This window comes from Bombina bombina, chromosome 1, assembly GCF_027579735.1.
Source record: "Bombina bombina isolate aBomBom1 chromosome 1, aBomBom1.pri, whole genome shotgun sequence".
NCBI lineage: Eukaryota > Metazoa > Chordata > Amphibia > Anura > Bombinatoridae > Bombina > Bombina bombina.
This window is the reverse complement of record NC_069499.1, coordinates 137,500,038-137,514,217: the sequence shown is the minus strand read 5'-3', so window position 1 is coordinate 137,514,217 and position 14,180 is coordinate 137,500,038. Positions and strand designations below refer to the sequence as shown.

At 37.0% G+C, this 14,180-nt stretch overlaps 1 protein-coding gene across 1 annotated transcript in view; it reads left to right on the top strand.

The window, feature by feature from the left end:
- The window catches only part of FRMD6 (FERM domain containing 6), a 456,357-nt gene that overhangs the window by 154,787 nt on the left and 287,390 nt on the right, over positions 1-14,180 (top strand). Inside the window, exon 2 of the mRNA XM_053697622.1 lies at positions 5,596-5,731. The gene's annotated coding sequence lies outside the window, so the exon portion shown is untranslated. The remainder of the gene's footprint in view (positions 1-5,595; positions 5,732-14,180) is intronic.

The following is a 14,180-nucleotide window of genomic DNA, read 5'->3' as shown; positions in this document are numbered from 1 at the left end:
TTTTTAGTACAAAATATATGTATTTTGTTATCTTTTGGCAAGTCAGGTTTATACAGCACTTGGTTGCCTATAATTAAAGGGACAGTCTAGTCCAAAATAAATGTTCATGATTCAGATAGGGCATGTCATTTTAAACACTTTTCCAATTTACTTTTATCACCAATTTTGCTTTGTTCTCTTGGTATTCTTAGTTGAAAGCTTAACCTAGGAGGTTCATATGCTAATTTATTAGACCTTGAAGGCCACCTCTTTTCATAATGCATTTTAACAGTTTTTCACCACTAGAGGGTTTTAGTTTATGTGTTTCATATAGATAACACTGTGCTCATGCACGTGAAGTTATCTGGGAGCCAGCACTGATTGGCTAAACTGCAAGTCTGTCAAAAGAACTGAAATAAAGGGGCAGTTTGCAGAGGCTTAGATACAAGATAATCACAGAGGTAAAAAGTATATAAATATAACTGTGTTGGTTATGCAAAACTGGGGAATGGGTAATAAAGGGATTATCTATCTTTTAAAACAATAAAAATTCTGGTGTAGACTGTCCCTTTAAGAGAAAGTAAAAAAGTATTGCATGATAAATGCAAGTCTACCGGCATCTAAGGGGTTAACTTGATTCTATCTCCGCTGCTTCTGGGTTGACAATGGCTGACATGTTATGCTGAAAATCCATTCAAACTGTTATTAGTTGATATTTTTTCTATTGATGAGAAGTGAATATTCCTGTGTTCTCTGAGGATTTTTCGGTGTAGGCAAATTAATCTTGATTTACCGTTTTGCCAGGATTTCCCAGATTCTACGTTAATGGTGGCTCCTATTATGACCTTTGAAAATATGTTACAGTACAAAGGCCTTGAAGCATTACATTTGCAATGCAATTTTATCAAATTTCAAGATACAAATTATATTTTTTAGTTCTTTAAAACTGCATAGAAGAATATGTGGAACTAGACTTCACTGAGCCCCATAGCGCTCGTGTTTTTTTTTCTGTTTTTTTCTCTTTCGCTCTCCATATATACACATACAAATACATATACACACATATAAACACATAAATACATCTGTACACACATATAGACATATTTAGACTTGTATATGATGTATATCTATGTTAAAAACCTTTGCAGTCCTTATACCTCATATCCTTATAACTTTTATATGCAGCATTTTTTAAAATTAATTTTATCAGATATTGTTATAATGAGTGTAACTGTACTTTTAAATGTATTGTGATGTGTTTTGTACAACTTTTTTGACTTGCATAACAGTTAACCATAGCTCTGAAGTCGTGCTCTCGTGACTCACATTAAATTCAATTGCGCTAAAGCGAACGTGCTACTTCCAACATGCACAAAGAGCTGCAATAAACCCCTTATCGATCGCGCACAACAGTTAGCATGGCACTCGTAATCTAGCCTCAAGCAATAGCTTTTATCGGACCAAGTGAATTTTTGTTGTTGTTGAGGTAAATTGTATAAATAGCAACCAGATGGATGTTATCCAGTAACTCAATGTTTTTACTTTTATACTAATATTAAGTAGATGTAACCTCTTTATTGACCTTCATTGACTCTTTTACTAAAATGCACTACATTACCTTTTTTTTTATTGTTCTTTTTTTATTAAGGTATCAAAACATACATATGACATCAGTTACTGTGAGACATATTTAGGTATATCCATTTCACTTTACAAAGTATGTCAGAGTCCAGTATATAAAATGTCCCACAAGTTTCTCTCTCCTCACACTTCAGCGCGAGTAATACCATCATTTTTCTCAAATAATATTTATTACTAAAGATATGGTGATCTCCTTCTATAAAGTAGCTCCATATGTATTATGTCATTTTGGAGTCACTGTGGTTGTAACAATTAACAAGTACAAAGTATTAGTAAAACTACAAAACCAATCACTGTCCAAATAGCCAATAAATTTGGCTTCATCATCCATGGGTGATAAACATAGTGCAACAGTAGTAAATAGATATTTAAATCTATCTTGGTTCCAGGGTCAAAGGGAGAGGGGGTAGATTAGAGAGAGAAAGAAAAGAAAAAGGGAAAGGGAGTCAGTGTTTTGTTAATGTACAAGGCTTAGGTGAGGGAACATGTATGAGGCTGTCCCATGGGGCCCAGATCTCTGAGTGAAGGTCTAGTATTCTCTTCTTAAGGAATACAGCTTCTTCCATTGTTTGGATGTAGGAAAGTAGCTCAGTCACTCTTTGAAACGAAGGAGCGGATTGCTGCTTCCAGTTTCTTGCTATTTCCAGTTTAGTCGCCATCAGAATGTATATGTACAGGTATTTTTGGGCTTCAGGGATTGTGGGAATACCAAGGTGAAGTAAGTATGTTTCTGTGCCGGTGCCTAATGGGAGCTCTAGCTGTCTACATAAGTGTAAAACCTCTTCCCAGAGCTTCATCATTATCGGGCATCCCCACCAGATATGGATATCATCACCTGTGTGGCCGCAGTTCCTACAGCATGTTACTGAATTAGTTGGTGATATTTTATGTAGTCTTTTTGGAACCCAGTGCCATCTTGTCAGTAGCTTATAGTACAACTCAAAGAGTGTTATGCAGTGTACCAATTGTTTAGTGTCTGGTATGGCTCTTGTCCATACTTTGGGGTCTACTACTCACTGTAGGTCCCTTTCCCAAGCTAGTATGTTGTCGGTTTTGTGTAAGATAGGGGAATCTAGCAAGTGCATCGTAAGTGGTTTGTGTCATTGTTGTCTCGTTATCCATCTAGTTTCCCAGGCTGCCAGTGGTCGAGGTCCCATATACAAAAATCCCCAACTGTGTAAGAGAGATCTAAAGCACATTGCTTCAAAGTTGAGCTTAGGGGGGATATCATGTTGAGTTACCATTTCCACATGGAAAGGCCACGCGGAGCATGTGTATAAGTCACCCACCCTTGTAATGTTTAAGCTGGACCACTTATTGGGGTTAGAGTCTTCAGAGGTTGCCCCTTTGTTACTACAGAAAATTGTTGGTGAGACCCTTAGATTAGTCTCAAGGGGGATGTTTGAGTCTGAGAGTTCATCATCTGATCCGTCTGGCTGTGTTAATGAAGTAAGATGGAAGTGATCCATGACTGTTTTCTTCTGAGTGTGACATGGCTTTGTTTTCTTTCTTTGATTGTGCGCCATTTGAGGTGTGTTCAGGTACAGGTGTCAGATTCTATAAATTCAACCGTTGCAAGAAATTGTTGTTGCTATGCTGCTATCTGGTGTATTACTTCTCAGTATTGTTATGGGGCACCCATCCATTTGGAGGAGTAAGTCGTTAGTTGTTAATTTAATGCACCCAGGTGTACTGCATGTTTGTGACTAGGTAGGTCTGTGGTATCTAGAGGTTGATCAAACACCCTTCCATTAGGGCTATTGTTTTAGAGGCATACAGGGATTACATCTCTAATGTGTGTATCCATTTGGCAAGGATGTTAGGGTGTCTGCACTGATATGCTGGAAATTCCTCTTTTCCCCAGGCCGAATCTCAGCAGAATTTTGGTGTATTTGCTTAGAGACTTTGCAATCCTCAGTTTCCTCAATTGCCACTTAGTCTGGCTTATGGGTGGTAGTTATGGGAGGCCAGGAAGTCTGTGATAATGACCAACACTCCTCTCCAGGGGATAGTTGTCTACTATTGAAGCACCTGGAGTAGCATGGGGTCTAGGTAATGGTAGGGCTAAGGAAAGTGTGGAGTTGGAGTTAGGCCCACTTACCCTTCAGTAGCTCCTTGTCGCAGTGTAGGCCCAAACAATAGACACCTAGAATTGTAGTTCCCCTTCAATCTCTTGCTCTCCCTTAGGTTCTCCACCAGCCGTTGGTGTAGCTAACTCTGGTGTGGCTCTCCAGCTCTCCAGATGTGGGGATGTAGCTTAGGGCTTATCTGGCAGTTCTTCAATAGCAAGTATGCAGGCCTCTCTAGCAAGGTGCTTGGGTGGTGCCGCGGCTGTCAGCCTTATGTCTGTGAAGGTATCTAAGTTGTGCGGGAGTTAGTTTCATGGAGTCTGATCTTCAATCTGGCCTACTTTCTTAGTGCGGATGCTGTATCGCCTCCGGAGCGGAGCCCCGACCCTCCGGAGGTATATGTGTGTCTGTAGGCCTCAGTTGTCGACTCACATGGTGTTAAGAGGCGTGTAGGCCTCACTAGTTGGACGGACCATTAGTGTTGTGGCAATCGGTCTTAATTCAGGACCCAGATCCTCACTGGCCTTACCGATCAAGTGTGTCTTCGGTCTGTGAGCCTCTGCCAATACTCAGTTGTGTGCTGTTAAGAAAGCTTATTTCTCAAAAATAACTGACTATTTTAATACTTCCAGGTGGAGCTGTCTGAACAAGCGTCTTGTCCTTCTGGTGCCAAGCTCCGCCCCCACACTACATTACCTTTTGTTCCCAGCCTTTGTGGAGATTAAAGGGTTAAGTATGACATTATGTGCCAGTGCCCTTTTAATATGAGTAATGGATAACAGGCTCCTGTTTGAACATATTCACACAGAGGGAGTTATTGTTCTGTCCAGGGCTGTGTTACACGGTCTGACCTTTAGACCTAAAATAGTCAGACTTGAACTATAACTGTATATTGACTAATTTATCTAAACATACAGAAAAGGTAACAACAACATGTGTATCTAACTGTACATCTGTGTTTAAAGGCAAATGTGTAAGAGTTTCTTCCTGTTTAAAGTGATACTGATCAACTTTAAAGGACATACCTATTATATATTAAGACAGTAAATAAATGCTATATACAATATTGTTGATGTTTTCAACGTAAAAACTAAACTGAGAATTATATGCAGATGTAATTTTTAAATGATTCCTTGTAAAGATATTGAAAATAGTGTAATGTTTTAGTGTCCATAGAACAATGGGTGCTGCCATGTTGTAAGCTAGGTTTCTTTCTCTGCCTAGGCAAATTAGGGATTGTTATATATAGATCACTAGAGCATGCAACCAATGAGGGTGTGGAATATATCAGTGTTAAAGGGACAGTCTATATGAAAATTGTTATTGTTTAAAAAGATAGATAATCCCTTTATTACCCATTTCCCATTTTGCATGACCAACACTGTTTATTAATACACATGTTACCTCTGTGATTACCTTGTATCTAAGCCTCTACAGCCTGCCCCCTTATCTCAGTGCTTTTTACAGACTTGCATATTAGCCAATTAGTGCTGGTTCCTATATAGCTTTATGGGAGTGAGCACTATGTTATCTATATGGCACACATGAACTAGCACTGTCTGGCTGTGAAAAGCTAATAAAATGCACTTAGAATAGAAGTGGTCTGCAGGGGCTTAAAAACAGGCAGATATTTAGAGATATTTAGAGGTGCAATAGTTATAAAGTATATTAATATAACTAACAAGAAGACTGTCCCTTTAAGTCTGAAGTCTACATCTCTACTTTCAACAGGAATTGGAAATCCAACAATTTTCAGAACAATGAACAAAATAACTAATGAAAATGTCATGCAAAATTTGTAGTGCATACAATTCAACATTGTATAAAACCATCTCAAAGTGTTAAATGTCTTTTTAATTATTATTAAACAAGCTATTTATTACTGGCAATTGTGTTTCTTTTTTAGGTAACTGAACAATACTAAGCAAGATAACATTTAGGACATAGAAGTCACTTTCTTCATCCACGTTTCAGAGTCTGTTTCATCTCTATTTCAATGTTTGGAGGAGGTGGGTCATAGTACGCAGCAAAGACACCACCAGGTAATTGATGAATCATACTGTAAAATTCTCTCCCCTTTAATTTGTTCTGAATAATCCATGTTACCTGCTGACATGTATTAAATTATCTACAAAACACCTACTTTACCTTTATTTTGTCATTTGAAAGAGCTGTTGAAAGCATCACCTGCACTGAAAATCTCAATATTGCAGTGCTGGCTATAGAAAAGCTATGTAAATATGAGGCAGCATGAAAAATCAACATCCGGGGGGGGGGGGGGGGGGGGATGTTCCTGCAGCTACTTTGGATACAGTGAACTTTTATCAGTTGCTTGTCTGAGTACATTTTCCCTTAAAACTGTTTGTATTTGAGATACTGTATATTTATATTAAGCTGCTGAAGGCTCAGTCGTGCCCTTCCATGTGACTGGTTCAGCCAATCGCAGGTATGCAAGTCAATGTGTCATTAACTGCTTGTGCTGAACATTCTCAGATCTTTAAAATTCCCTTGTAGGAGGTCTGTTTCTTAGGGCTCGATTTATCAATCAAGGGTGGATAGGAGCGTATATATTCACCCCTGTCCGTCCGAGCTCTCCTCTGGCAGGCAGCAATTCGCTACAGGAATTTAACATTGCATGTGAGCACTATTTTGCGCTTGTGTGCAATACCACCGTCTGCCCGCGCACAGCCAACCAGACAAATTGAAATTCTTCACCTAAGATGACTGCTGCTTGATAAATTGTGACTGCAGGTTAATGTTTAACATTTAATACCTGCCTAATCAACATTTTGATTTTTAAACCAATTACTGTCAGAATGGAGGTATCATCAGGTTTGCCAAGGGACTACAATCAGTACACACAGGTTGTACCACAAGGGAGATTAGCACCTGCATCAATAACATTGAATGCTCAGACCTAGCGGGACATTTTATACATTGCCATAATCAGGATGTCTCCTCTCTCAGTTGGCAAGTGATTGAGATTATTAGCCTCAAACCAAGAGGTGGTGACAGGATCAGCCGGCTACTCTATAGAGAGGCCTTTTGGATCTTTCAGTTGCAAAACATGAAGCCATTGGGTTTAAACATTGAGGGAGATGTGATCAATTTTTGGCAACGTACATGATGTTTTCTTTGCCCCTGATATGTTTTCCTAAGGGCTTCCTTGATATTTGCAGGATCCTACTCTTTGGCTAAGGCATTTCTCAATCATAATTTGTTCCATCTGATAGATGCTTAGTCCTTAAATTATACTGATAATGACTAAAAAGGTACTACCTCTCTTATATGATTATATTTTGTAAAGCTTTATTTTTTAGTTTACATGTTTGGAGATTCATTTAATATCGCAATACCCTGATTCCTCTTGATACTTTGTTAATTCTATATACTCTAATACCATTGTTTGCTTTTAACACACTATTTAATATTATATATGGAATACTAATTTATCTATATGGACCATACAATGTATTGCCCAATAGCCTTACATGCATCACATACATACTAATAATTTAGAAGGGTTAGTTAAACCATTTGTTTAGAGACCTAATTGTTTATGAAGTGCTTATTTCACTAAGGGGGTTAATGGAGTCTGTCCCTTTAAATCTGCACATAGTTACACAGCCAATGGCATTCAGCATGCACTTTAACCAACTGGGTTTTAGCCTATTTAAGTGATGATAATATGTTTGTTAGTTATATCTATGAATAAGGCTTGCGGACTGAAACACGTTAGACACCATCAGTGCACGCTGCTGTTTTTAATCTTGTTTTTCCACCTTGTGTTTCTAAATATAAAATTGCCTAATTTGTGCTTTGAATGACTTGCTGGTTCTTCTAGAATTTTTTTCCAAGGGCCATAGCAGGGTGAAACTGGGTAGGCTCAAGGGGTATAGGGATGTAGCTAAGTGGAACAGGTACATAGAGATGGCTTGGCAGTTTGGGATGGAAATGGGGGTGTTTCTGGAAGAATTCCTTATTTTTCATTATTTAGCAAGACAATAAAAAACATAAGTGACAGGAGGGGCAGCAGGCCAGAGTAACCATAAACTCAAAAACATCTCATACAGCAGACCCTAGAATTACTAAAGTTTAGTAGGTTTGGGAGGTCTAATAGCAAAATCTGTATCTCTTACAGTATTCACTAAAAGGAAAGTCCTCTCTATATAGCTGGAGTAGACAATCTCTCTAAGGTACATTTACTGCATAGTGTGTGGCAAGTGCAGTACTTTATAATGCAGAATGCATTCCAAGTTGTACTCTCTTTAAGTTTTGTATATAAAAGTACGTTTAGGAATAAGTTTTTAAATATATTATTTTTGCATTTTTTGCATTGTGTTGTTGTCTTTGTATCACTGTGCTGGGAGGAGGCTGCAGTTATATCCCTAGTGCAAGTCATATTTAATTTCATTTTCATATTAAGTTAAAATAAATGAGTAAAATATTAGTATTAAATAAGTACTAGATGTGACTAATATATATAGGTGAACAATATAAATGTAAATTTGGGATTGTGTTGTTTGTTATAGAAATTGAAATTTGTTAAATAAAACCATGTGGGGGAACTGAATTATACTGATAAAACAATAGATTAATGAACTGATTATAGATTACTTTGGCCTGATTAAGGTTTTGCTATTATATGATGGAGAGATTTATATTGTGATGGGGTTTTAGAGTATGGGACAGGAATCCTGAAACATTACTGATTTTGCATATGATTTGTTAAAAAAATGACCTAAAAATTCTTAATCTTCTTAGATTGATATGCACTTGAAATTCTTGAATCTACATTATCAACCATCTCATAAGGTTTATCACTGGGAATCTATATAATATTTTGTTTATACTGTGACTTGTGACTGCATACATATGACTCTTGCCTTTGGCTCACTGGCTTTGTTCATCTACAGATCAGTCATTGCTGCTCCAGGTCTGGATTTTACTATGTTTTTAACCACTTTGCAGGAGTTAAAGGGACAGTCTACACCAGAATGTTTATAGTTTAAAAAGATAGACCACCCCTGTATTACCCATTCCCTAATTTTGCATAACACAGTTATATAAATAAACTTTTTTACCTCTGTGATTATCTTGTATCTAAGCCTCTGCAAACTGCCCCCTTATTTCAGTTCTTTAGACAGGCATCCAATTTAGCCAATCCGAGCTGGCTCACTGGAACTCCACGTACGTGAGCACAGTGTTATCTATATGACACACATGAACTAACACCCTCTAGTGGTGAAAAACTGTCAAAATGCCCTGAGAGAAGAGGCGGCCTTCAAGGGCTTAGAAATTCGCATATGAACCTCCAAGGTTTAGCTTTCAACTAAGAATATCAAGAGAAGAAAGCAAAATTGGTGATAAAAGTAAATGGGAAAATTGTTTAAAATTACATTCTCTATCTGAATCATGAAAGTTTATTTTGGACTAGACTGTCCCTTTAAACACATAGTTTCATTATTTATTTTGCCCCATTTTCATGTAATTCGGCTCTGAAAATAAGGATTTTCTCATTATCAGTACTTGAAATGCATAACTGCTCCTGAGCCTACCTGAATTTAATCTTCAACAAAGGATATCAAAACAAAGCAAATTTGAAGTAAATTGGAAAAGGTGACTAAAAATTCATGTTCTACCTGAATCTACATGAAAGTTTAATTTTAACTTTACTGTCCCTGTAAGACAATTTTCTGCATTGAATTTCATGATGGAGCACAACGAGACCTGTTATCCCTGTTTAGAGAGAGAAAATGTAGCTGAACATATAAATACATACTTCAGAAAAAATGTATATTGCTGCAAATCCAAAAATGGTTATATTACAGTAGATCATTTAGCTATTCATATAGGTCATCAAAATGCAACTCATTTCTTTATTTGAGAACAAGCATAACGTGCAGATTTCATTAAAGGGACAGTAAACCCCCAAATTTTCTTTATTGATTCAGATAGAGGGTACAATTTTAAACAACTTTCCAATTTACTTATATCTGATTTGCTTCATTCTTCAGATATCCTTTTTTGAAGAACTAGCAATGCACATGGGTGAGCCAATCACACAAGGCATCTATGTGCAGCTACCAATCAGCAGCTACTGAGCCTATCTAGATATGCTTTTCAGCAAATTATATCAAGGAAATGAAGCATATTAGATAATAGAAGTAAATTAGAAAGTTATTTAAAATTGTATGTTCTTTCTAAATAATGAAAGAAAAAATGTGGGTTTCATGTCCCTTTAAATAAAAATGGTGCTGACCAGTCATTTCTCTTGGCACACTTATTAAATGAAAATATAAGAATAATTTGGTTTTTAGTGACAGGGTGAGCGCTGCATGCTTAGATTTTAATCTTGTGCTATAATCTTTTAATCTTGCGCTATTTCCTAAACTCTATAATTACAATGTACTGAAATGCTTAAAGGACCAGTCAACACATTAGATTTGCATAATCAACAAATGCAAGATAACAAGACAACGCAATAGCACTTAGTCTGAACTTCAAATGAGTAGTAGATTTTTTTATAACAAATTTCAAAGTTATGTATATTTCCACTCCCCTTGTACCATGTGATAGCAATCAGCCAATCACAAATGCATATACGTATAGTCTGTGAATTCTTGCACATGCTCAGTAGGATCTGGTGACTCAAAAATTGTATATATAAAAGACTGTGCACATTTTTTTTAATGGAAGTAAATTGGAAAGTTGTTTAAAATTACATGCTGTATCTGAATCATGAAAATTTGATTTAACCTGAGTGTCCCTTTAATATATGTGAACAGTTACTTTTGCTATAAAAACTGTGCCTTACTTTAGAGGAATAGTAACTGTAGTCATTTAATTAGCAATTACGTTTAATCAAATGTTTCACTTTATTCAGCAATGAAATATTATGCTAAAGATAGTTCACCATTTCAATATAGTAACATTATATTGTAACCATCAGTAATATCTTTGGAATGGAACATACACACCCACTTAAGATGGGAGCCAAGGAATCCTGCAAATGTGTCTCTGAACAGAGCTACGTTGCTGGCACTGGTGCACACTGCACTGCAGACTGGTTTTGACACCTTCTTTGCTGTCTGTTAATCTCAAATTACCCAGCTAACACATATATATCAAAGGATTTTTATTCATTTTTTTTTTTCTTAATTTGCAATAGGATCCTAGCATCTCTCGAGTTTGAAGCTTTAGATGCATTATGCATCTGACTAAAATACCTATTATGGGGCTAGATTACGAATGAAGCACTATTCCTTGCTCCTGCTCACACGTTAACTTGACCAGAAGTAAGCTTTTTGCACACGTTTGGTAGTGCCCATATTAAAAGTTGAAAGTATAAAGTTTTTGCTTGCATGCTAGTCCGACCACAAAAAGCCAAACTTCTTTAATATTGCGACCGGGTTAGCATTTTCCTCCACAGACTTCAATGGAGCGTGAAAAGTGTGTGTGGGGGGGGGGGGGGGGGGGGGGACCTATTTAAGCACAAACCTGATGGCATTTTCTCAAGTGTGCTAACCCAACATGAAAATATTATTATTTCACATTCCAACGTTCTTCACATAGGAGAATATATATATACACACCAGTATATATATATATATATATATATATATATATATATATGTGTGTGTGTGTGTGTGTAATTTTTTTGGGTAAAAAATATAAATCTATACCTATATATATAATTATGGTATAGATATATACAGATATACAGTATATAGGAATATCTTTTTAAAAATACTTAGAACATATTCCCTTGTAATACACACAAACAGCTGTGATAAACCGGATATCGATTGCACACAAATGTTAGCGGGCCATTTGTAATCTGGCCCATAGTCAATGTGACAGTTGATAATGCCTACAACTACAGGTGAAACTCGAAAAATTTGAATATTGTGAAAAGGTGCAATATTCTAGGCTCAAAGTGGCCCACTCTAATCAGCTAATTAAGCCATAGCACCTGCAAAGGGTTCCTGAGCCTTTAAATGGTCTCTCAGTCTGGTTCAGTAGGAATCACAATCATGGTAAAGACTGCTGACCTGACAGTTGTGCAGAAATCCATCATTGACACCCTCCATAAGGAGGGAAAGCCTCAAAAGGTAATTGCAAAAGAAGTTGGATGTTCCCAAAGTGCTGTATAAAAGCACATTAATAGAAAGTTATGTGGAAGGGAAAAGTGTGAAAGAAAAAGGTGCACAAGCAGCAGGGATGACCGCAACCTGGAGAGGATTGTCAGGAAAAGGCCATTCAAAAGTGTTGGGGACTTTCACAAGGAGTGGACTGAGGCTGGAGTCAGTGCATCAAGAGCCACCACACACAGACGGATCCTGGACATGGGCTTCAAATGTCGTATTCTTCTTGTCATGCCACTCCTGAACAACAAACAACTTCAGAAGCGTCTTACCTGGGCTAAAGAAAAACAGAGTCCTCTTTTCTGATGAGAGTAAATCTTGCATCTCATTTGGAAACCAAGGACCCAGAGTATGGAGGAAGAATGGAGAGGCACACAATGCAAGATGCTTGAAATCCAGTGTGAAGTTTCCACAGTCTGTGTTGATTTGGGGAGCCATGTCATCTGCTGGTGTTGGTCCACTGTGCTTCATTAAGTCCAGGGTCAACGCAGCCGTCTACCAGGAGATTTTGGAGCACTTCATGCTTCCTTCCGCAGACAAGCTCTATGGGGATGCTGACTTCATTTTCCAGCAGAACTTGGCACCTGCCCACACTGCCAAAAGCACCAAAACCGGGTTCAATGACCATGGGATTACTGTGCTTGATTGGCCAGCAAACTGACCTGACCTGAACCCCATAGAGAATCTATGGGGCATTGCCAAGAGAAAGATGAGAGACATGAGACTGAACAATGCAGAAGAGCTGAAGGCCGCTATTGAAGCATCCTGGTCTTCCATAACACCTCAGCAGTGCCACAGGCTGATAGCTTCCATGCCAAGCCGCATTGAGGCAGTAATTGCTGCAAAAAGGGCCCAAACCAAGTACTGAGTACATACAGTATGCATGCTTATACTTTTCAGAGGGCCGATATTGTTCTATGTACAATCCTTGTTTTATTGATTGCAGGTAATATTCTAATTTTCTGAGAATGTGGATTTTGAGTTTTCATGAGCTGTAAGCCATAATCATCACAATTATGACAAATCATGGCTTGAACTATCTTGCTTTGCATGTAATGAGTCTATCTCATATATTAGTTTCACCTTTTAAGTTGCATTAGTGAAATAAATGAACTTTTGCACGATATTCTAATTTTTCGAGTTTCACCTGTTATATGTAGAGTTTTTTGTCAAAAAAGAGAGAAAATTTGACCAAAAGATGCATTCTAAATAACACTTCTCGCTCCCTTTGTATGTTTTGTCACATCAAAATCTCAGGGGTATGGTTGTGTGATTTGTTAAAAATGAACTTTTATTTATGACGTTAAAAAACAACACAAACAAAATGTATGTTTCAAAAGCACAAATAGTTTGTTGACTACATAGAATTGTGAATTATAAATGCTTAAGAAATCCAAATCTTGGTAACCTGAAGGGTGTACCTATGTATTCAAACTATGTACAATTCAACACTAAATCTATAATAGGTGTTTGCCACTTGACTCAATATATGCTGTCTTTGTATCACTGTTGCTCATTGGATAAATGGATATTAGTGAAGATTCGTTTTTTATATTATTTCTACTTTCACTTATCAGCTAAGGATAAGAAAGATTTTTTAGATATTTATGAAATGGTGTATTGAATTGCAGAGATACACTGCAGTTCGTTTGGGATATATACTTTATAATGCACTCAAATGTGCTAAACACTCTCAGTTTATATTACTTGCGTTGAACTGAACCTGACGTGATATTCTTTTAAGTATTACAAATTGACAGATATAAATCTTGTCTTTAAATATTCATGGTATTTAGATTGGGGAAAGTGGTAACAATTGTATATAGCAGCTCAATGTTTATATCTTGTCTATTGGCACTAAACAAATGGTAATACCTCTTTAAATATGCCTTGTGTATTGAACTGAACATATACTCTGTTCAGGTCTTGCAGTATTGAGGATATTCGAATTTAAGTGCAATAGTATCGATTATATAGTAGCTTGACACAATTATGTATGTAGGAAGGGAGATGTTATTTTTATTTATTTATTGCAATACATTTGATAGTGTGGTGCATAATGAGTGTTGTATTGTCCACATGTGTGTACACACTCGTGTATTTCTTGCAGTAATTTTGGCACTTTAGATCACGTGTGTTAGTAATTCACAGTGTTTATTATATATTCGTTCCAGAATATTTGGCTTAATTCTGTACATATAATTATAGTGGTATGCCCTTTTTGATAAAGACCGAAGTTTTTAAAGCCTTTCAACTCATACAGATGTATGGATATATATGACAGGACACTAAGATAATTTTACTTGATATCGTATTGTGCCTTATTGGACTTCTCCTTCTTAAC